Below are 25,068 nucleotides of genomic sequence, written 5' to 3'. Positions count from 1 at the left end.
CTGACAAAAACTAGACGAACAAAAATAGATCTGTGATGACTAAAACTGACAACAACTAGACTAACAAAAATAGATCTGTGATGACTAAAACTGACAAAAACTAGACGAACAAAAATAGATCTGTGATGACTAAAACTGACAACAACTAGACTAACAAAAATAGATCTGTGATGACTAAAACTGACAAAAACTAGACTAAGACTAACAAAAATAGATCTGTGATGACTAAAACTGACAAAAACTAGACTAACAAAAATAGATCTGTGATGACTAAAACTGACAAAAACTAGACTAACAAAAATAGATCTGTGATGACTAAAACTGACAAAAACTAGACTAACAAAAATAGATCTGTGATGACTAAAACTGACAAAAACTAGACGAACAAAAATAGATCTGTGATGACTAAAACTGACAACAACTAGACTAACAAAAATAGATCTGTGATGACTAAAACTGACAAAAACTAGACTAAGACTAACAAAAATAGATCTGTGATGACTAAAACTGACAAAAACTAGACTAACAAAAATAGATCTGTGATGACTAAAACTGACAAAAACTAGACTAACAAAAATAGATCTGTGATGACTAAAACTGACAACAACTAGACTAACAAAAATAGATCTGTGATGACTAAAACTGACAAAAACTAGACTAACAAAAATAGATCTGTGATGACTAAAACTGACAAAAACTAGACTAACAAAAATAGATCTGAGATGACTAAAACTGACAAAACTAGACTAACAAAAATAGATCTGTGATGACTAAAACTGACAAAAACTAGACTAAGACTAACAAAAATAGATCTGTGATGACTAAAACTGACAAAAACTAGACTAACAAAAATAGATCTGTGATGACTAAAACTGACAAAAACTAGACTAACAAAAATAGATCTGTGATGACTAAAACTGACAAAAACTAGACTAACAAAAATAGATCTGTGATGACTAAAACTGACAGAAACTAGACTAAGACTAACAAAAATAGATCTGTGATGACTAAAACTGACAAAAACTAGACTAAGACTAACAAAAATAGATCTGTGATGACTAAAACTGACAAAAACTAGACTAACAAAAATAGATCTGTGATGACTAAAACTGACAAAAACTAGACTAACAAAAATAGATCTGTGATGACTAAAACTGACAAAAACTAGACTAACAAAAATAGATCTGTGATGACTAAAACTGACAAAAACTAGACTAACAAAAATAGATCTGTGATGACTAAAACTGACAAAAACTAGACTAAGACTAACAAAAATAGATCTGTGATGACTAAAACTGACAAAAACTAGACTAACAAAAATAGATCTGTGATGACTAAAACTGACAAAAACTAGACTAACAAAAATAGATCTGTGATGACTAAAACTGACAACAACTAGACTAACAAAAATAGATCTGTGATGACTAAAACTGACAACAACTAGACTAACAAAAATAGATCTGTGATGACTAAAACTGACAAAAACTAGACTAACAAAAATAGATCTGTGATGACTAAAACTGACAACAACTAGACTAACAAAAATAGATCTGTGATGACTAAAACTGACAAAAACTAGACTAACAAAAATAGATCTGTGATGACTAAAACTGACAGAAACTAGACTAAGACTAACAAAAATAGATCTGTGATGACTAAAACTGACAACAACTAGACTAACAAAAATAGATCTGTGATGACTAAAACTGACAAAAACTAGACTAACAAAAATAGATCTGTGATGACTAAAACTGACAACAACTAGACTAACAAAAATAGATCTGTGAGGACTAAAACTGACAGAAACTAGACTAACAAAAATAGATCTGTGAGGACTAAAACTGACAAAAACTAGACTAACAAAAATAGATCTGTGAGGACTAAAACTGACAGAAACTAGACTAACAAAAATAGATCTGTGAGGACTAAAACTGACAGAAACTAGACTAACAAAAATAGATCTGTGATGACTAAAACTGACAACAACTAGACTAACAAAAATAGATCTGTGATGACTAAAACTGACAAAAACTAGACTAACAAAAATAGATCTGTGATGACTAAAACTGACAAAAACTAGACTAACAAAAATAGATCTGTGATGACTAAAACTGACAAAAACTAGACTAACAAAAATAGATCTGTGATGACTAAAACTGACAAAAACTAGACTAACAAAAATAGATCTGTGATGACTAAAACTGACAAAAACTAGACTAAGACTAACAAAAATAGATCTGTGATGACTAAAACTGACAAAAACTAGACTAACAAAAATAGATCTGTGATGACTAAAACTGACAAAAACTAGACTAACAAAAATAGATCTGTGATGACTAAAACTGACAAAAACTAGACTAACAAAAATAGATCTGTGATGACTAAAACTGACAAAAACTAGACTAACAAAAATAGATCTGTGATGACTAAAACTGACAAAAACTAGACTAACAAAAATAGATCTGTGATGACTAAAACTGACAAAAACTAGACTAACAAAAATAGATCTGTGATGACTAAAACTGACAAAAACTAGACTAACAAAAATAGATCTGTGATGACTAAAACTGACAACAACTAGACTAAGACTAACAAAAATAGATCTGTGATGACTAAAACTGACAAAAACTAGACTAACAAAAATAGATCTGTGATGACTAAAACTGACAAAAACTAGACTAAGACTAACAAAAATAGATCTGTGATGACTAAAACTGACAAAAACTAGACTAACAAAAATAGATCTGTGATGACTAAAACTGACAAAAACTAGACTAACAAAAATAGATCTGTGATGACTAAAACTGACAACAACTAGACTAACAAAAATAGATCTGTGATGACTAAAACTGACAAAAACTAGACTAACAAAAATAGATCTGTGATGACTAAAACTGACAAAAACTAGACTAACAAAAATAGATCTGTGATGACTAAAACTGACAACAACTAGACTAACAAAAATAGATCTGTGATGACTAAAACTGACAACAACTAGACTAACAAAAATAGATCTGTGATGACTAAAACTGACAACAACTAGACTAACAAAAATAGATCTGTGATGACTAAAACTGACAAAAACTAGACTAACAAAAATAGATCTGTGATGACTAAAACTGACAACAACTAGACTAACAAAAATAGATCTGTGATGACTAAAACTGACAAAAACTAGACTAACAAAAATAGATCTGTGATGACTAAAACTGACAACAACTAGACTAACAAAAATAGATCTGTGATGACTAAAACTGACAAAAACTAGACTAACAAAAATAGATCTGTGATGACTAAAACTGACAAAAACTAGACTAAGACTAACAAAAATAGATCTGTGATGACTAAAACTGACAACTAGACTAAGACTAACAAAAATAGATCTGTGATGACTAAAACTGACAAAAACTAGACTAAGACTAACAAAAATAGATCTGTGAGGACTAAAACTGACAAAAACTAGACTAAGACTAACAAAGATAGATCTGTGATGACTAAAACTGACAAAAACTAGACTAAGACTGACAAAAATAGATCTGTGATGACTAAAACTGACAAAAATTAGACTAAGACTAACAAAAATAGATCTGTGATGACTAAAACTGACAGAAACTAGACTAAGACTAACAAAAATAGATCTGTGATGACTAAAACTGACAAAAACTAGACTAAGACTAACAAAAATAGATCTGTGATGACTAAAACTGACAAAAACTAGACTAACAAAAATAGATCTGTGATGACTAAAACTGACAAAAACTAGACTAACAAAAATAGATCTGTGATGACTAAAACTGACAAAAACTAGACTAACAAAAATAGATCTGTGATGACTAAAACTGACAGAAACTAGACTAAGACTAACAAAAATAGATCTGTGATGACTAAAACTGACAAAAACTAGACTAACAAAAATAGATCTGTGATGACTAAAACTGACAACAACTAGACTAACAAAAATAGATCTGTGATGACTAAAACTGACAAAAACTAGACTAACAAAAATAGATCTGTGATGACTAAAACTGACAACAACTAGACTAACAAAAATAGATCTGTGATGACTAAAACTGACAAAAACTAGACTAACAAAAATAGATCTGTGATGACTAAAACTGACAACAACTAGACTAACAAAAATAGATCTGTGATGACTAAAACTGACAAAAACTAGACTAAGACTAACAAAAATAGATCTGTGATGACTAAAACTGACAAAAACTAGACTAACAAAAATAGATCTGTGATGACTAAAACTGACAAAAACTAGACTAACAAAAATAGATCTGTGATGACTAAAACTGACAACAACTAGACTAACAAAAATAGATCTGTGATGACTAAAACTGACAAAAACTAGACGAACAAAAATAGATCTGTGATGACTAAAACTGACAACAACTAGACTAACAAAAATAGATCTGTGATGACTAAAACTGACAAAAACTAGACTAAGACTAACAAAAATAGATCTGTGATGACTAAAACTGACAAAAACTAGACTAACAAAAATAGATCTGTGATGACTAAAACTGACAAAAACTAGACTAACAAAAATAGATCTGTGATGACTAAAACTGACAACAACTAGACTAACAAAAATAGATCTGTGATGACTAAAACTGACAAAAACTAGACTAACAAAAATAGATCTGTGATGACTAAAACTGACAAAAACTAGACTAACAAAAATAGATCTGTGATGACTAAAACTGACAGAAACTAGACTAAGACTAACAAAAATAGATCTGTGATGACTAAAACTGACAAAAACTAGACTAAGACTAACAAAAATAGATCTGTGATGACTAAAACTGACAAAAACTAGACTAACAAAAATAGATCTGTGATGACTAAAACTGACAAAAACTAGACTAACAAAAATAGATCTGTGATGACTAAAACTGACAAAAACTAGACTAACAAAAATAGATCTGTGATGACTAAAACTGACAGAAACTAGACTAAGACTAACAAAAATAGATCTGTGATGACTAAAACTGACAAAAACTAGACTAAGACTAACAAAAATAGATCTGTGATGACTAAAACTGACAAAAACTAGACTAACAAAAATAGATCTGTGATGACTAAAACTGACAAAAACTAGACTAACAAAAATAGATCTGTGATGACTAAAACTGACAAAAACTAGACTAACAAAAATAGATCTGTGATGACTAAAACTGACAAAAACTAGACTAACAAAAATAGATCTGTGATGACTAAAACTTACAATAACTAGACTAAGACTAACAAAAATAGATCTGTGATGACTAAAACTGACAAAAACTAGACTAACAAAAATAGATCTGTGATGACTAAAACTGACAAAAACTAGACTAACAAAAATAGATCTGTGATGACTAAAACTGACAACAACTAGACTAACAAAAATAGATCTGTGATGACTAAAACTGACAACAACTAGACTAACAAAAATAGATCTGTGATGACTAAAACTGACAAAAACTAGACTAACAAAAATAGATCTGTGATGACTAAAACTGACAACAACTAGACTAACAAAAATAGATCTGTGATGACTAAAACTGACAAAAACTAGACTAACAAAAATAGATCTGTGATGACTAAAACTGACAGAAACTAGACTAAGACTAACAAAGATAGATCTGTGATGACTAAAACTGACAAAAACTAGACTAACAAAAATAGATCTGTGATGACTAAAACTGACAGAAACTAGACTAACAAAAATAGATCTGTGATGACTAAAACTGACAGAAACTAGACTAACAAAAATAGATCTGTGATGACTAAAACTGACAGAAACTAGACTAACAAAAATAGATCTGTGATGACTAAAACTGACAGAAACTAGACTAACAAAAATAGATCTGTGATGACTAAAACTGACAGAAACTAGACTAACAAAAATAGATCTGTGATGACTAAAACTGACAGAAACTAGACTAACAAAAATAGATCTGTGATGACTAAAACTGACAGAAACTAGACTAAGACTAACAAAAATAGATCTGTGAGGACTAAAACTGACAAAAACTAGACTAACAAAAATAGATCTGTGATGACTAAAACTGACAAAAACTAGACTAACAAAAATAGATCTGTGATGACTAAAACTGACAAAAACTAGACTAACAAAAATAGATCTGTGATGACTAAAACTGACAAAAACTAGACTAACAAAAATAGATCTGTGATGACTAAAACTGACAAAAACTAGACTAACAAAAATAGATCTGTGATGACTAAAACTGACAAAAACTAGACTAAGACTAACAAAAATAGATCTGTGATGACTAAAACTGACAAAAACTAGACTAACAAAAATAGATCTGTGATGACTAAAACTGACAAAAACTAGACTAACAAAAATAGATCTGTGATGACTAAAACTGACAAAAACTAGACTAACAAAAATAGATCTGTGATGACTAAAACTGACAAAAACTAGACTAACAAAAATAGATCTGTGATGACTAAAACTGACAAAAACTAGACTAAGACTAACAAAAATAGATCTGTGATGACTAAAACTGACAAAAACTAGACTAACAAAAATAGATCTGTGATGACTAAAACTGACAAAAACTAGACTAACAAAAATAGATCTGTGATGACTAAAACTGACAAAAACTAGACTAACAAAAATAGATCTGTGATGACTAAAACTGACAAAAACTAGACTAACAAAAATAGATCTGTGATGACTAAAACTGACAAAAACTAGACTAACAAAAATAGATCTGTGATGACTAAAACTGACAAAAACTAGACGAACAAAAATAGATCTGTGATGACTAAAACTGACAACAACTAGACTAAGACTAACAAAAATAGATCTGTGATGACTAAAACTGACAAAAACTAGACTAACAAAAATAGATCTGTGATGACTAAAACTGACAAAAACTAGACTAAGACTAACAAAAATAGATCTGTGATGACTAAAACTGACAAAAACTAGACTAACAAAAATAGATCTGTGATGACTAAAACTGACAAAAACTAGACTAACAAAAATAGATCTGTGATGACTAAAACTGACAACAACTAGACTAACAAAAATAGATCTGTGATGACTAAAACTGACAAAAACTAGACTAACAAAAATAGATCTGTGATGACTAAAACTGACAAAAACTAGACTAACAAAAATAGATCTGTGATGACTAAAACTGACAACAACTAGACTAACAAAAATAGATCTGTGATGACTAAAACTGACAACAACTAGACTAACAAAAATAGATCTGTGATGACTAAAACTGACAACAACTAGACTAACAAAGATAGATCTGTGATGACTAAAACTGACAAAAACTAGACTAACAAAAATAGATCTGTGATGACTAAAACTGACAACAACTAGACTAAGACTAACAAAAATAGATCTGTGATGACTAAAACTGACAACAACTAGACTAACAAAGATAGATCTGTGATGACTAAAACTGACAAAAACTAGACTAACAAAAATAGATCTGTGAGGACTAAAACTGACAGAAACTAGACTAACCCCTAATTTCCATATACAGCGTGCGCGCCGCGGAACGCCGGCGAATCGACCTGCAGAGCACGTCGCTCCCTCTCTAGTCCATCAGAGCATTTCCATAGCCAGCGCTTCAGACCGGCAGCGGCGTGTGTCTGGAGCGCCACTCCCCTCCGCTTCGTTTCAGATACGCTGTAGGTCTTTTTCGGTGCCGGCCGCTGCCAAACCGCGTAAATTCACCGTCGTTCAGAAAGCTCCAACCATGGAAGTCACAAGAGTAGAACATCCAGTTCTTTCAAATTAAAACACAATGCACGGACTCCCGACCGCAAATCATCACTTTATCAACATTACGTCTCATCCTGCAGCGAGTGCAAAGGGTCACGGAGAGGTCAGTGGGTCACCGAGCTAGAGTGGCACCTTTGACAAGGAAAAGTTAAGTTTTGGGAATATGTAGCCAAAGAATTTTGCATAAAACCACAGATCCTTTAAGCAAACATGAACCTTTTGACTTACTAATGTACTCACTCAATGGAGGAAGCAATAATATCGTGGACTTATACCAGAAAGGATGATAAATTAACCCCAAAAGGTAAAATAGTCTGCTGTTGACATGCTATCCCTGCTTGAACTTGCAGTTCTCCTGTGATCTCTTCCTGATGATCGGGGCTGCGCGCCGTGGCGCAGCGCTCTAGACTCGCTTCCAGTGGGCGAGGTCGCTCGCCTTTCAGTCGGAGCAAACCCGCGGCACTTTGGTGCGCGATGCGCACGCTGTATATGGAAATTCGGGGTAAGACTAACAAAGATAGATCTGTGATGACTAAAACTGACAAAAACTAGACTAAGACTAACAAAAATAGATCTGTGATGACTAAAACTGACAAAAACTAGACTAACAAAAATAGATCTGTGATGACTAAAACTGACAAAAACTAGACTAACAAAAATAGATCTGTGATGACTAAAACTGACAAAAACTAGACTAACAAAGATAGATCTGTGAGGACTAAAACTGACAAAAACTAAGTTCAGATTTCATCAAGATGACTAAAACTAGACTAAAATGTAATGTAGTTTTTGTCGGACATTCAGAATCTGTGATTTTTCTCCACTGTGGGTAGATCTGTCAAAAACAATGATCTGTATCTTTTGTGCCTCTCAGCTGTAGAAAGCAGGGACCCAGGTTTGGAAGAGTTCAGAGAACACACTACCATGATCTGGTACCAGATTTAGGGAAGAGAATAAATGCCTGGACTAAAAGTAAAGACTAAAATGTGAGGACCTTTATGGACTTAAACTAAAAAGGGTAGAAATGACTAGAATGTGACTAAAACTACAAGTCATTTCATTTAAAGACTAAAACTGAGACTAAAATTAAAAATAGCTGCCAAAGTTAACAGTGGGGATGTGTTATTGCTACACTTCCAGGCCTGTCCATGATTCACAGAGGACTGCATGCCACCTCACTGAAGAGCATTTCTATTGATGGCAGCAGCATAAAAAGAAAAGAGACTTTTGTTCATTTCTGTTTATTCTTGTTTCATTGACAGTGTGGAGCAGGAAATGGACTCTCAGGTGCGGTAAATACTACGTTATTTATGCATTTACATACAGCTGATTGTCCCAAACATCTCTGACCAACAAGAACATGTCAGAGTGGAGTTCAGAGTGTCAGCACTAGGTGGCAGGAGAGAGTCTGTCTGTGTCAGTAACATGGACTTAGTGCCGTCAATAATGTCTATAAAAATGTTTCATTGTTAGGCCAAAACCTCTGCAGACTTATGGAACAAAAGAGACATCCCAGATTTGGACCAAACTTTGGTTTTGAGATCAGCAGCTCAGGGAAATGTTAGGTTTCAGTTTTTATTTTACGAGAGGTTATTGAAGTCACCATTAAAAAGTCTGTGCATGTGTATGCTTCTGCTTTTTCATGTTTACCTCCATCCAGTGGTTCTATTCCTAGTGATTCACTGAAAGCTGAAGAAGGTACTTCTTCAGCTGGTACCACTGTGTTCTGGATGATCCGATCACATGTTGATAACTCAGAGCAAACTTAGATGGTCTGAAGCTTTTCAGTTTTATCCATGAGTGTGTCCCAGGCCCATTTCAGGGCAGCATAGCATGACATTGTTAAAGCGTTTGGTTCTTATTGGTTTATTTTTCCCATGGTATTCTTGCATGCACACTCAGGCTGTTGGGGTTAGAATATAATATTTGAGTTTTTTTAATTATGTTTGCTGTTTATAATCGTCCTCGAGTCTCTCTCCTCTCTCCTTGGCCTCTGCTTCACTTATATGTAGGTGTAGAAACCAAATGTTTGGTCACATGACATGATGAACAATAGTTTTCTATCATGGTGGAGAAAATCCCGATCCAGGTATCCTCTCCTGTCCCAGCTGGCACGCTGATACCTGTGCATCCCGGCTACCTCCGTCAGGGCGGAGAGGGTTTTCTTTACAGCTGGGTGAACAAAAAACGCTCTGAAAACGTGGGACAAGATAGCACCAACATCTTAAAAATGTGTTGTTCATTTTAAACATGATATCATTACCGCCGTAAGCGGCACAATTTAATTTATTGTTGTTCGATGTTTCATTTCTAACCCATTTGTTGGTTTTAAAGTTGACCATCGGTACAAAAATAGCTGGTAAAACTGGTGCAGGTGGCTGTTTGCACTACAAAAGTACATAAAAATGATCATCAACTACTTTTGCTTTCAGCTCATTATTTCTTCATTGCAATCTGTGATGTAATATTAGAGCGTCCTCTAGTGGACAAATATGTAACTATACAATGATTAAAGCAACTGAACGTTTTACATATTTATAAAAAATGTGCATAAATATACAAATATAATTCGAAATCTGTAAAAAATAATAAATGAAATTCGAATGGGGCTGTAGACAATTATTGACAGCCCTAATGCACACATGAAAATGCCATAGCTGATATCAGTTACAGTGAAACAGACATGAACCAAGAGGGTGTTTCAGCGCCTGGAAGCAGATTAAGATGTCATCAGGAAGTGGTTTGACAATACTTCAGTCTTTATAGTAAAACCAGCTTCATTTTATTGACAAGTTGACCATAAAGTATTGTATAACTCAGAGTTATTACATCTAAAGCCGTCAGTAAACATGTTTATTTCTACTGTAGAGTGAGTTCTTAACACTGGCTGTAGGTAACTGTGAATCCTCAAGGACCTGCAGATTTTGCTCCATCTGTCTCTCTCTCCTCCAGTTTCTTTTTAATGGTAGTTTATTTTGGAAGCAGAATTATTTGTGTGTTTTTCACCAAGGGGCTCAGATTTAATGGCCTGAAGTTTTCTGTCCAAGGCCAGTGGCATTAAGAGATTTGGGGCCTGTCTTTCTACATAGTGCTGGTTACCCAGTTCACACTCCAGGTGTAGAATAAAATGTTGCTCATGTATACATTAGGTGAGTTTTGGGAGAGTCACCAATCAAACCAGTGTGTTGCTTTTATTCCCTTCCACCATTAGGGGGTCATGGCCCAGCCAAACTAGCCCGTGGAGGATAGAGGGATTATGGTCTATTATAAAGTTAAGCTGTGATAAACATATTTATGTTTAACCCAAATAACAACCAACAAAAATAGATAAATAAATAAATAAAATAAATATTTAGATTTTTTCGTGCCTTTTTAAGAATGTAACCCCCTTCTTTAAAACAGAATAAAAATTGGCTTAAGGTCGCAGAAACAGGTTAACAGAGGCAAAAAAGGCAGAAAGTGGCAAACAATGTGCAAATTGTGAAAGAGGTGGAAAACATGAGCAGGAAAATGTTCAAATCTAGTTAAAAGTGAAAAAATGGTCATAAATAGTGATAAAAGAGGTTAATAGTGTCAGATATACTGTAAACAGGAAACAATGGGCGGAAAGTGGCAAAAGTTGGTGAGAGGCAAAAAAGGTTCAGAGTTTTCTAAATGGGCAGAAAAAAAGTGATGAAAAGGATCAAATTAGACAAAAAATGGTGTAGAGTGGCAAAAATGGGTCAAAGTTGTACAAGATTGATGAAAGTAACAAACAATAGTGGCAGAAATGGGCAGAAAAAGTGGTTAACAGGTTAAAAAGTAGCACGGATAAATGAGTCCAACATCAGAACCACACTGACACTTTTAGCTCCAAAATAAGGGAGCTGTCTGTCAGGATGCTAGCACCAGTGCTACTGATCCAACACAACGGGGTTGTGCCATTATTCTGAGTGTTTTAGAGGCCCAGCCAATCCTGTGGGCAGGTTTGACCATCAGACTGGTGTGTTGCAGATTTTAGTTGTTTTATTTTGATAGACTGAGCTCAGGGTGGCTCTGTGAACTCCTCTCCTTTCTTTGTTCCTTTCTGAGGGTTGAACTGTAGTACGTAGAGTTTCCTAGCTTAGATCATGGAGGATTCATTAACAGCAGCAGTAAACTGACTCTACATGCAAAGATTCCTCCTCCATTGTAAGAAAAAGACACGACTCAGTAATTTTGATGCACTTTGCTTTATTCTACAGAGCTGCTTTGAAGACAAAGACGACTACAGCACAGGAGTCTCCAAAGGTCTTAGATGGCTGTCTGCAAGTTTCACTCCTCATCCAGCCCTTTCTGTGAAACAAGAGACAAGAGAGATCAAACTCAACAGGTGGTACGCAAGGTTAACATCAGAATAAGTACAGTTTACTATTTCATTTCAGTATAAAAGAAATCAGAGTCCTGCTGAATGTAGAACAGGACATCTAAGATCTAAAAATCTCATGAAGGCCAAATTAATTCCTTGTTTTTTTATCCAGACACAGTTAAAAATAAGATCCTAGGCCAATGAACGGAGAAGGCTAAACAAAAACACAACATTACACCAGTATAGCACTAGTGTGACCAGTACGTCTCACTTCTTAGTGTGAATGAGCCGTTAAAGGAAAGTTACTCTGAAAGTCACCGTCAGATTTATCATGACTGGGATGTTTCTGAGTGTTCCAGCGTCATACTAACGTCATGGATAAAGCCATTAATGGGCTAACAGAGTTAGCATTGCTTTCAGCAAAGTAAGAAATGATTTTTTTCATTTGGCAGTAGGACATGAAATAGTTTAAACCAGGGGTTCTCAGCCTTTTCAGCCCACGACCCCCAAAATAAAGGGGCCAGAGACCGGGACCCCCACTGTACCTGAAGCTGGATGAACACAGCCATGCAGACAAGACTGCCCATGGGGGGGGGGGGGGGCTTTCTGGGGCCCAGCCAAACCGGGGGACAATGGAGGTTGGCAAAATCATGGTTTATTGTAAATTTAATCTGTGATCACCATATTTTATATTTAACCTGAATAATAACCACTCTTCTCAAAGAAACTTTTTTTTTTATTTGTGTGTGCCATAGTTGATAGCCCTCTTAAAAATGTAAAAGCCCTCTTCTAAAAAAAAAATACAGAATTAAAATAAGTAAGAAATGGGATTCTAAAGTAGCAGAAATAGGCCAAAATTGGATAAAAGGGGCAAAAAAAGGCAAAAATTGGTTTAAGTGGCAAAAACAGGCATAAAAAGTGTTAAAAATGGAGTAAAAAATGTCCAAAAAGGATTTAAAGTGGCAAAATGTCTAAAAATTCTCCCAGAACATCTAATTTGCATCATAAGAAATACTCCTGTCATTTCTTTCTTTGTTTTCACATATTTGTCTTACTATCAGCACAAAACATACAGAACTGTGCTATGACTGGGTTAAATCCAGTGTCTGTATGCACTCTGTCTGGCGGTATTACTGCATTACAACCAGGGTAAGAAACAAATCTGTATTTTATAAACTGAGGTACTTGTATGTATGAACAGTTCATCCAGAAAGTATTCAAAGGGCTTCACTTTCTCCACATTTTGTTATGTCACAGCCTCATTCCAAAATGGAATAAATTCATTTTTTTCCTCAAAATTCTACACACAACACCCCATAATGACAATGTCAAAAAAGTTTTTTTGAAATTTTTGCAAATTTGTTAAAAATAAAAAATTAAGACGTCACATGTACGTAAGTATTCACAGCCTTTGCTCCATACTTTGTTGATGCACCTTTAGCAGCAGTTACAGCCTCCAGTCTTTTTGAGTATGACACCAAAAGCTTGGCACACCTCTCTTTGGGCAGTTTCACCCATTCCTCTTTGCAGCACCTCTCAAGCGCCATCAGGCTGGATAGGGAGCGTCGGTGCACAGCCATTTTCACATCTCTCCAGAGATGTTTGATCAGATTCAAGTCTGGGCTCTGGCTGGGCCACTCAAGGACATTCACAGAGTTGTCCTGAAGCCACTCCTTTGATATCTTGGCTGTGTGCTTAGGGTCGTTGTCCTGCTGAAAGATGATCCGTCGCCCCAGTCTGAGGTCAAAAGCGCTCTGGAGCAGGTTTTCATCCAGGATGTCTCTGTACATTGCTGCATTCATCTTTCCCTCAATCCTGACTAGTCTCCCAGTTCCTGCTGCTGAAAAACATCCCCACAGCATGATGCTGCCACCACCATGCTTCACTGTAGGGATGGTATTGGCCAGGTGATGAGTGGTGCCTGGTTTCCTCCAAACATGACGCCTGGCATTCACGCCAAAGAGTTCAATCTTTGTCTCATCAGACCAGAGAATCTTCTTTCTCATGGTCTGAGAGTCCTTCAGGTGCCTTTTGGCAAACTCCAGGTGGGCTGCCATGTGCCTTTTACCAAGGCGTGGCTTCTGTCTGGCCACTCTACCATACAGGCCTGATTGGTAGATTGCTGCAGAGATGGTTGACCTTCTGGAAGGTTCTCCTCTCTCCACAGAGGACCGCTGGAGCTCTGACAGAGTGACCATCAAGTTCTTGGTCTCCTTCCTGACTAAGGCCCTTCTCCCCCAGTCGCTCAGTTTAGACGGGGGTCCAGCTCTAGGAAGAGTCCTGGTGGTTCTGAACTTCTTCCATTTACAGATGATGGAGGCCAGTGTGTTCACTGGGACCTTCAAAGCAGCAGACATTTTTCTGTACCCTTCCCCAGATTTGTGCCTCCAGACAATCCTGTCTCGGAGGTCTACAGACAGCTCCTTTGACTTCATGCTTGGTTTGTGCTCTGACATGCGCTGTCACCTGTGGGACCTTGTATAGACAGGTGTGTGCCTCTCCAAATCATGTCCAATCAACTGAATTTACCACAGGTAGACTCTAATTAAGCTGTAGGAACATCTCAAGGAGGATCAGTGGAAACAGGAAGAACCTGAGCTCAATTATGAGCTTTGTGGTAGAGGCTGTGAATACTTGTGAAAATGTGGTGTCTTAGTTTTTTATTTTTAATAAATTTGCAGAAATTTCAAAAAACTTTTTTCACATTGTCGTTATGGGGTGTTGTGTGTAGAATTTTGACCAAAAAAATGAACTTATTCCATTCTGAAATTAGGCTGTGACATAACAAAATGTGGAAAAAGTTTCTCTGTTTTTTTTTGTTTGTTTGTTTACTGTGCTTTACCTGGAAATGTTGATTTTTTTCCTCTGTCTATAAAATGATTTTAGTGGTTTTCTGGAGACACTGAAGTGAGATGCTCTGGCTCTCTGGTTCAGTTTAGTGATTTCATTCATATCTAATAACACAATCTTACCCTGTTATCCTAACCTAACTTTCCTATACAGGAATCACATTTTTAATTTTCTTGACTTTTTAGAATGCACTAACACAACTAACAAAATCTAAATCATCAAAGAGCAAAATAAAATCTTTACAAACTAGTCTGGTTTATTTGTTTCCATAATATGTGAATGAATGTTTTCACAAATGAAGCACACCTTAAAATAACTGACACTGAAATGATGCAGTGTTCTGCTGAAATCCAGAGGAGCTTTTTACCTTTGACCCTGCATCCCGACTCTTGGCCCGCAGCTTGTTGACCTGAGACTCGGCGATGTCAGCTCGCTCCTCAGCCTCGTCCAGCTCATGCTGAAGCTTACGGAACTTTCCGAGATGAGTGTTGGCCTGCTCTTCCTACAGGAATGACAGAACAAATACAGCGTGATTATTGTTGTTAATGTAACACACCACATAATAGCAGAGGTGGGAACACTACACCACCACTGTGCTCACGTAAAAGTACACTCACTCTGGTTAATTTACTCACGTAAAAGCCCTGGGTAGCTACTGAGGATTTGAACAGTAAAATGTGATCTTTCCTTAACGGCGAGAACAACAAGAGAACAGATCTGCAACAGGTTGTTCAGGTAAAGTCACACCTATATAAAAATCACCTAACGTCACAGATGCAAATTATAACTCTGTGGGTAACTTCACCCATGGTGCAAATGTGTCTCACATCAAAAACAACAGCAATCCACCAGAACGGGACCAAAAGAACACTGAACAACAGACAACATCTAAACACTCTGCCCAAGAGCATGATGGGAAACCCACACATCCCCACTGGTTTGAAATACCAGTGGACCAGTATTAATTTGGCAGCCATTTCTAATTTTAGACTTAGTTTTAGTCTTTAAATGAAATGCATTTTAGATTTAGTCACATTTTAGTCATTTCTACCCTTTTTAGTTTTAGTCTAGTTTTAGTCCATACAAAGTCCTCACATTTTAGTCTTTACTTTTAGTCCAAGCATTTATTTTCTTGCTTAAATCTGGTACCGAGTCATGGTAGTATCTTCTCTGCCAAACCTGGGGTCCCTGCTTTCTACAGCTGAGGGACAGAATAGATACAGATGCATGTGTTTTTGACAGAATTACCACGAGTGGAAAAATATCTCGCATTCTGAATGTCCAAAAAAATCTAAATGACATTTTAGTCCAGTTTTAGTCATCTTGATGAAATCTAAACTTCCTTTTTGTCAGTTTTAGTCATCACAGATCTATTTTTGTTAGTTTTATTCTAGTTTTTATCATGGAAAAATTAAAACTGCACAACTACACTGACAAAATTAACACTGCAGTGGACGAAGCTTAGATCAAATTACTCTTTGCAAAGTCGGATCATCACTGTTAAATAACTCCAACACTGAAGACCATTTCACTCAGACTGGAGTTAGTCAACTCTGAGTAGTTTAACCCCAACAGTCCAGTTTTTACTGTTCACTCTCTCTATGGTACTGTGAGTTCAACAGAGGTGGAAAAACTAGAGCAGTTTAGTACTCTAGTAAAAGTACACTTACTCTGGTTAAAGCATACCTAAGTAGAAATAAAAGTACTCATTTCAAAATAAATCCCCAAAAACTTTATAATTACTGTATTCTGAGTACATGTAATTAGTTACTCTCCATCCCTGCATGATCCAAGCCTAATCTGCATTTAGTCTGAAAATGAGACATTGTCTTTTAATAACTATTTCAAAATAATTGGAACATCCTCAGCATGGTGTTGGAAAGTGCTCAAAGCATCATCCTCACAATGTTAACATGTGCTGCATACTATGATATTTACAAGTACAGTTTTTAAAGTCCTTCAAAGCCCTAATTAACATTCTGGACATAGATAAAGTTAAAGTGAGCCTTAAAAACAACATAAATATTGAATAAGTTTTCTGAACTTACAGCCTCCTCAGCAGCTCTCTTGTAGGCTTTGACCTTCAGCTGCAGTTTGTCGACCAGATCCTGCAGACGCACGGTATTCTTACGGTCTTCCTCAGTCTGCAGGAATAAAGCAAACATAAAGAGACGCACAGGTGTGAGAATGCAAAGACAGATATGTTGTTTACATTTTATCATGAATAAATATGGATTTATGAGATTTGCATTCTGTTTCATATTTTATACAATGCCCAAACTATTTAGGAATTGGGATTATATGCTCTGGAGCACGTGAAGGAATGAAGCAGTCTCTTATAAAGCATAATTATGTTAAATGAGATTTTAAACTTTCTCAACAAAAGTGGCATATTTAAAGTCAAACGGTGATGTAAGCAAGGCTTTGTGCACAACTTGAAACTCAGTGGTCGGATGTTGCTGCAGTTTCTCACAGTGAAGGTTATCATTTAGTAAAACCAAGACTTTTCACTAACTTCCACTGCATCCATCCATCCATTTTCTACACCGCTTATCCCGTAAGGGGTCGCTGAGGTGCTGGAGCCTATCCCAGCCTATCTTACCGGGCTGGTCGCCAGTCGATCACAGGGCTGACATATAGAGACAAACAACCAGGCAGGCTCACATTCACACCTACGGCCAATTTTAGAGTCAGCAGTCAACCCAACGAGCATGTTTTTGGTGGTGGGAGGAAGCCGCAGTACCTGAAGAGAAGCCTTGCATACACGGGGAGAACATGCAAACTCCACACAGAAAGGCCCTGACCAGGAAGTGAACCAGAAACCTTCTTGCTGTAAGGTAACAGTGCTAACCCCTGCACCACCAACTTGTGATTGTTTTTTAACTTGTGATAGTAAAAGCAAATAAAAAAGGATCCCAGCATTTATAAAATCTTTCATTTATCCCTGGGATTACAGTTGACGATAATTTAGAGTATCGTTGCTCCATGCGCTAAAGGCCATGACAGCAAAAATGAGTTTATAAAATAAAAATGTGAAAACAGTTACCTGGTATGTGAGCTCCTTGATGCGTCTCTCATATTTGCGGATGCCCTTCACTGCCTCACTGCTCTTCTTCTGCTCCATCTCCACCTCATTTTCCAGCTCCCTCACCTGAAAACATCAAAACTCATCTTTAGAGACCTCACAAGTCCAAAGGGGGTTTAGGTTAAGGCTGCAGTAATCAATACGTCTTTGTTTTCTATTAAAAGGACTACATCTAATGCTAAAGGTCAGAAACTCCAACAAACATTTAATGATAAACCTATCCATGTATTTTTCAGAAATGTGGGTCACAATCTCTCATGAGGAAGTGACTCTGGGTCCTGAGGCTTGACCAGTTGAGAACCACTGGTTCTAAGGATACTAAACAGTACTTTAAAGCAGTGATGTATGAGCCCTCTTTGCCTGTCTGTTGAACTGATATGGTAGAAATGGACTCACCCTGGCCTCCAGCTTCTGCACCTGCTTCTTCCCTCCCTTCATGGCGATCTGTTCAGCTTCATCCAGACGGTGCTGCAGGTCTTTGATGGTCTGCTCCATGTTCTTCTTCATACGCTCCAGGTGGGCGCTGGTGTCCTGTTCTTTCTTCAGCTCCTCTGCCATCATGGCAGCATCAGTGATGGCCTTCTTGGCCTTCTCCTCAGCATTCCTGCACTCCTGCAGTGCATCCTCCACCTCAGTCTGGAGCTGGGATGCATCGACTTCCAGCTTCTTCTTCTGGTTTATCAGGCCAGTGTTCTGCATTGTTTTTAATTGTAAGCAAAGGAAATTAGATTTTTCAGAGGAGAATATTTGGAATATTTATGGTTTTAATCAGACATCAGTCATCAGCTCTCACCTGGGAGTGCAGTAGCTGCACCCTCTCACTAACATCCAGCAGCTCTTGCTCTGCAAGCTTGCGTCCTCTCTCCGTCTGCTCCAGAGCAGCTCTCAGCTCCTCCAGTTCAGCCTGAAGCAGGTTGTTACGCCTCTCTACAATGGCGATGTTTTCTTTTAGATCATCGTTGGCCCGAACTGACTCATCCAGCTGGATTTGGCAATCCTTGATGGAAAGAAATCAGCACAAGGGTATGTAATGATGATCAGCTTAAATGTAAAAAAACATCTTCAGGAAGCAAAGATCTTCCTTTCATAAGTCTACCTTCAGATGTGCATGAACAGATTTGAGTTGTTTCTGAGCCTCAGCAGCTTGTCTGTTGGCCTGGCTGAGCTGGATCTCCATCTCATTGAGGTCTCCCTCCATCTTCTTCTTCAGACGGAGGGCCTCATTCCTGCTGCGACTCTCAGCTTCAAGAGAGCTCTGCAGGGTGTCGATGGTCCTCTGCAGGTTCCTCTTGCTCTGCTCCATCTCCTCATCTTTCTCTGCTAACTTGCGTTCAATTTCAGCTTTAATCTGATTGAACTCAAGCTGGGATCTCAGGATTTTACCCTCTTCATGCTCCAGGGAGGCCTGGTGGTGAAAGGGAACAGGGTTGTTTGTATGCACTGACCGCTTTAGTTAACAGATACATTCATCAAAGGCAGTCCGTACCTCAGCCTCCTCTAGAGCTGACTGGATCTCACTCTTTTCCTGTTCCAGCTGTTTCCTTAATTTCTCCAGTTCATGGATGCTCTTTCCCCCCTCACCAAGTTGCTCGGTGAGGTCAGAAATTTCCTCTGTTGAGTATCAAACATTGTGATAATGATAATTACAATTTAAATGTAATATTTTTGCAGATTTGGAGAGATGACGAGGCGGTTGATTTTACCCTGTAAGTTCTTGTTCTCTCTCTTCATGGTCTCCAGATGATCCAGAGACTCCTCGTAGGAGTTCTTCAGTTTGAAGAGTTCTGTGCTTAGAGCCCTGGCTTCCTTCTGGGAGCTCTCCAGCTCACACTGAGACTCCTCGTACTTCTGCTTCCACTCAGACAGGACCTGCAGCAGATTCACAGGCTGACTATGAGTTCATGTATCAGATGAGGCAGTCCAATTCAACTTTTAACATTCATGTTAAGTTGCGCCAAACTGGCTGCACTGGAGCGAACACAAACAATGGGTACAGTCTGGAAATAAGGAGCTGTGAAAAAGTCAGATTTTTAATGATTTCCTTTATTAAGGGAAAAAGCCCCCTAAACCTACCCTAAAGAAAATCAAGAACGGATGAAAACATAGTCGTTGATGTCTATCAGTCTGGACACGGGTTAAAAAGACATTTCTAAGGCTTTGGGACTCCAGCCAACCACAATGAGAGCCATTATCCACAAATGGAGAAAACTGGGAACAGTGGTGAACCTTCCTAGGAGTGGCCTGCCAACCAAAATGACACCAAGAGCGTATGGATGACCCATCCAGGAGGTCCAAAAAGAGCCAAGAACAACATCTAAAGACCTGCAGGCCTCACTGACTCAGCTAAGGTCAGAGTTCATGACTCAACAATAAGAAAGACACTGGGCAACAATGGCATCATGGGAGAGTTCCGAGGCCAAAACCACTGCCGACCAAAAAGGATGCAAAGGCTCGTCTCACATTTGACTGAAAACATCCTGATGATCCCCAAGACTTAAGGGAATATACTCTGTGGACTGACCGGGCAAAAGTTATGGAAGGTGTGTGTCCCATTGCATATGGAGTAAAACTAACAGCATTTCATTAAAACAACATCAGACCAACAGTCAAATGAGGCAGATAAATGATCCCAAACACACCAGCAAGTCCATCTGAACGGCATGACCTTAAACAGGCCGTTCATCCTGGAAAACCCTCCAGTGTGGCTGAATTAAAATAATTCTGCAAAGAATAGTGGGCCAAAATTCCACGGTGATGTAAAAGACTCACAGTTATCTCAAACACTTGCAGTTGTTGACGCCAAGGATGGAACGACCCGTTATTACGGTTAGGGTGTAATGACTGTTTCACACAGAGCCAGGTTTAGATTACTCCTCTCCTTTAATAAATAAAATCATCACATGAAAACTGACTTTTGGATGTTTGACAAAAACTGCATAACATTTTAGTCTAGCTGTAGTCATCTACACGAAAACTAAACCTAGTTTCTGTCAGTTTTAGTCATCACAGATCTATTTTTGTTAGTCTAGTTTTTGTCAGTTTTAGTCATCACAGATCTATTTTTGTCAGTCTAGTTTTTGTCAGTTTTAGTCATCACAGATCTATTTTTGTTAGTCTTAGTCTAGTTTTTGTCAGTTTTAGTCCTCACAGATCTATTTTTGTTAGTCTAGTTTTTGTCAGTTTTAGTCATCACAGATCTATTTTTGTTAGTCTAGTTTTTGTCAGTTTTAGTCCTCACAGATCTATTTTTGTTAGTCTAGTTTTTGTCAGTTTTAGTCATCACAGATCTATTTTTGTTAGTCTAGTTTTTGTCAGTTTTAGTCATCACAGATCTATTTTTGTTAGTCTAGTTTTTGTCAGTTTTAGTCATCACAGATCTATTTTTGTTAGTCTAGTTTTTGTCAGTTTTAGTCATCACAGATCTATTTTTGTTAGTCTTAGTCTAGTTTCTGTCAGTTTTAGTCATCACAGATCTATTTTTGTTAGTCTTAGTCTAGTTTTTGTCAGTTTTAGTCATCACAGATCTATTTTTGTTAGTCTAGTTTTTGTCAGTTTTAGTCATCTCAGATCTATTTTTGTTAGTCTAGTTTTTGTCAGTTTTAGTCATCACAGATCTATTTTTGTTAGTCTTAGTCTAGTTTTTGTCAGTTTTAGTCATCTCAGATCTATTTTTGTTAGTCTTAGTCTAGTTTTTGTCAGTTTTAGTCATCACAGATCTATTTTTGTTAGTCTTAGTCTAGTTTTTGTCAGTTTTAGTCATCACAGATCTATTTTTGTTAGTCTTAGTCTAGTTTTTGTCAGTTTTAGTCATCACAGATCTATTTTTGTTAGTCTAGTTTTTGTCAGTTTTAGTCATCACAGATCTATTTTTGTCAGTCTTAGTCTAGGTTCTGTCAGTTTTAGTCATCACAGATCTATTTTTGTTAGTCTAGTTTTTGTCAGTTTTAGTCATCACAGATCTATTTTTGTTAGTCTTAGTCTAGTTTCTGTCAGTTTTAGTCATCACAGATCTATTTTTGTTAGTCTTAGTCTAGTTTTTGTCAGTTTTAGTCATCACAGATCTATTTTTGTTAGTCTAGTTTTTGTCAGTTTTAGTCATCTCAGATCTATTTTTGTTAGTCTAGTTTTTGTCAGTTTTAGTCATCACAGATCTATTTTTGTTAGTCTTAGTCTAGTTTTTGTCAGTTTTAGTCATCTCAGATCTATTTTTGTTAGTCTTAGTCTAGTTTTTGTCAGTTTTAGTCATCACAGATCTATTTTTGTTAGTCTTAGTCTAGTTTTTGTCAGTTTTAGTCATCACAGATCTATTTTTGTTAGTCTAGTTTTTGTCAGTTTTAGTCATCACAGATCTATTTTTGTTAGTCTAGTTTTGTCAGTTTTAGTCATCACAGATCTATTTTTGTTAGTCTAGTTTTGTCAGTTTTAGTCATCACAGATCTATTTTTGTTAGTCTTAGTCTAGTTTTTGTCAGTTTTAGTCATCACAGATCTATTTTTGTTAGTCTTAGTCTAGTTTTTGTCAGTTTTAGTCCTCACAGATCTATTTTTGTTAGTCTTAGTCTAGTTTTTGTCAGTTTTAGTCATCACAGATCTATTTTTGTTAGTCTAGTTTTTGTCAGTTTTAGTCCTCACAGATCTATTTTTGTTAGTCTTAGTCTAGTTTTTGTCAGTTTTAGTCATCACAGATCTATTTTTGTTAGTCTAGTTTTTGTCAGTTTTAGTCCTCACAGATCTATTTTTGTTAGTCTAGTTTTTGTCAGTTTTAGTCATCACAGATCTATTTTTGTTAGTCTTAGTCTAGTTTTTGTCAGTTTTAGTCATCACAGATCTATTTTTGTTAGTCTAGTTTTTGTCAGTTTTAGTCCTCACAGATCTATTTTTGTTAGTCTTAGTCTTGTTTCTGTCATGGAAAAAAAGGCTTTTGACCAACATTTTTAGTCATAGTTTTAACTAACAACATTTATACTGTACTGCTGTTGTATAATCATATTTTTTTTAATGATCTTGGTTCATGATGTTTTATGTACTACACTTTCCAGTGTGTTGAAAGGTGCACTGATAAAGAAAATCTCATACATGTTGGTTTTCCTATCAGAGTTTTGAACACATGGTCATCGTATGCTAAAGTGTGGGCATGAGTGCATTTTTGACAAAATATTCCACAAAACCAGCCACATTCCCCACAGGTCAACGTCTTTTCCTTAACTTTTTTCACTCTCTGATATCGGTCTTTTTTATCCCAGTGAGTCTCTAAATCCATATTCCAGTCTTCTTGATGACAGAACACAGTTATAGTTTCTAACAATGCTCTTCCTTTTACTGGACCCTAGGAAGTATCAGCCCTAGAACTCCTGATCTTTAGTAGCTACAGGGTTTATCAATGACTGGGATTCTGATTTATTATTTAAGTTGTTCTATGTGAAGGCAGGAGATCTAACACAGACTTGAAATAGAAGGCTAAAAGGCCAAAGAAAGGGTTAATCCATGATTTGTGTTTTGGAGGTTGGATGGTTTCAAGTCTGCAGCCTTGACTGTTAAATATTGAGCTGACTAATACTTTGTTCCACTCTACCTTGTCAAAGTTCCTTTGCTTCTTGTCCAGAGCGGCAGCAGCAGCGTTGGACCTCTCCACGTCCACCATGAGATCTTCAATCTCATTCTGCAGTCTGTGTTTGGTCTTCTCCAGAGAGGAACATTTAGCATTCACTGCTTCAACGGCCTCTTCAGCATCCTGCAGACGCTGAGCCAGCTTCTTCCTTTAAGAATCAATCATTCACATGACTTCATGTTCCCGCAGTCAACTTGATGAATAAGCTATACGGCTAACACAGCTGGCTGCTCAGTCATCTAACAGACAAACTTTTTGTTCGTCTTACATTTAAGACGGAACATAACACAAACAAAAAGCTGATCTGCTAGACAAAGTCAAACATGCTGTTAGGACTTTCACACCAAATCCTAATCTCAGAGTGACTTACTTGGCCTCCTCCAGTTCCTCCGTCCTCTGGATGGCATCGGTTTCATACTTAGTCCTCCACTGTGCCACCTCAGAGTTGGCCTTGGACATGCCCCGCTGGAGCTCAGCCTTGGCCTCCTGCTCCTCCTCATACTGCTCTCTGAGCAGGTCACAGTCGTGACGGGCGGACTGCACGGCGTGGGCCAGGGCGCTCTTGGCCTGGAAGAACAGAAGAATGAATTTATGACATTGAAATATAAACTCAATAGAAATAACTGTCAGTTTCTTTCCCTTTACATCAGAACTTCTTCTCACCTTGGTCTCCTCCTCAAGTTGTCTCTTTAGGTCTTCAATCTGCTGAGTGTAGGACATTTTTCCTCTGGTCAGCTGAGACACCAGGGAATCCTTCTCCTCCAGCTGTCTCGAGAGCTCACCTGAAATCCAGCAAATACAGAAGAAATGTTTAAGTTTCCAGCAAACCTTTGACTCTGAGGCATCTGATAGATGATTTTAAGCATTAGATTCGAGTACAAGCTCCTAGATGTATAATGTAGATATTGACAGAACCTACCGTTCTCTGTTTGGAGTTTGGCTTTTTGCATATTGAAGTCGTTGATGCAGCGTTGAGCCTCCTCATATTTAGTCTTGTATTCATTCATCTGATCTTCCACAGTCCTGCATGTCTTCTCTAGATTTGTCTGCATAAAGGAGAACTGACTTTAAAAACTTTATATCCCAAATATAAACATGGTGTGTTGCCCAGCTAGTCAATATAAAGCAATAAAACACGTTTTATTTAAATAAACAAGGAGAAAAGTGTCAAAAGGCAGTTCAGGAAGCTAATAGCCATTAAAGGCTCATCATGAATATTCTGTTTTAAATAGAAACCATTTTTAATAAAGTTAAAAGCATTAGAAAATCATCTATTGTTCTTTATCTTCCTTCTTGAGTCTTCCTTTTCTCGGCTTATGCAGTTGTGTTTAGAACAGTTTTAATTTTAAACTGAGTTTTAGGCTTTAGAATGAAACGCTCTGAAGCTTTCGTCATGTCCATCATTTTTAACATTTATTATTTTAGTCTAGGTTT

At 36.9% G+C, this 25,068-nt stretch overlaps 1 pseudogene; it reads right to left on the bottom strand.

Moving 5' to 3' along the window:
• Window positions 1–11,974: 11,974 nt before the first annotated feature.
• LOC121520105 lies at window positions 11,975–24,411 on the bottom strand (annotated as a pseudogene).
• Window positions 24,412–25,068: the final 657 nt, after the last annotated feature.

The sequence above is a fragment of the Cheilinus undulatus genome, linkage group 13 (assembly GCF_018320785.1).
Source record: "Cheilinus undulatus linkage group 13, ASM1832078v1, whole genome shotgun sequence".
Classification (NCBI taxonomy): domain Eukaryota; kingdom Metazoa; phylum Chordata; class Actinopteri; order Labriformes; family Labridae; genus Cheilinus; species Cheilinus undulatus.
Note: the sequence above shows the minus strand (reverse complement) of the source record. Positions and strands in the feature narration are given on the sequence as shown.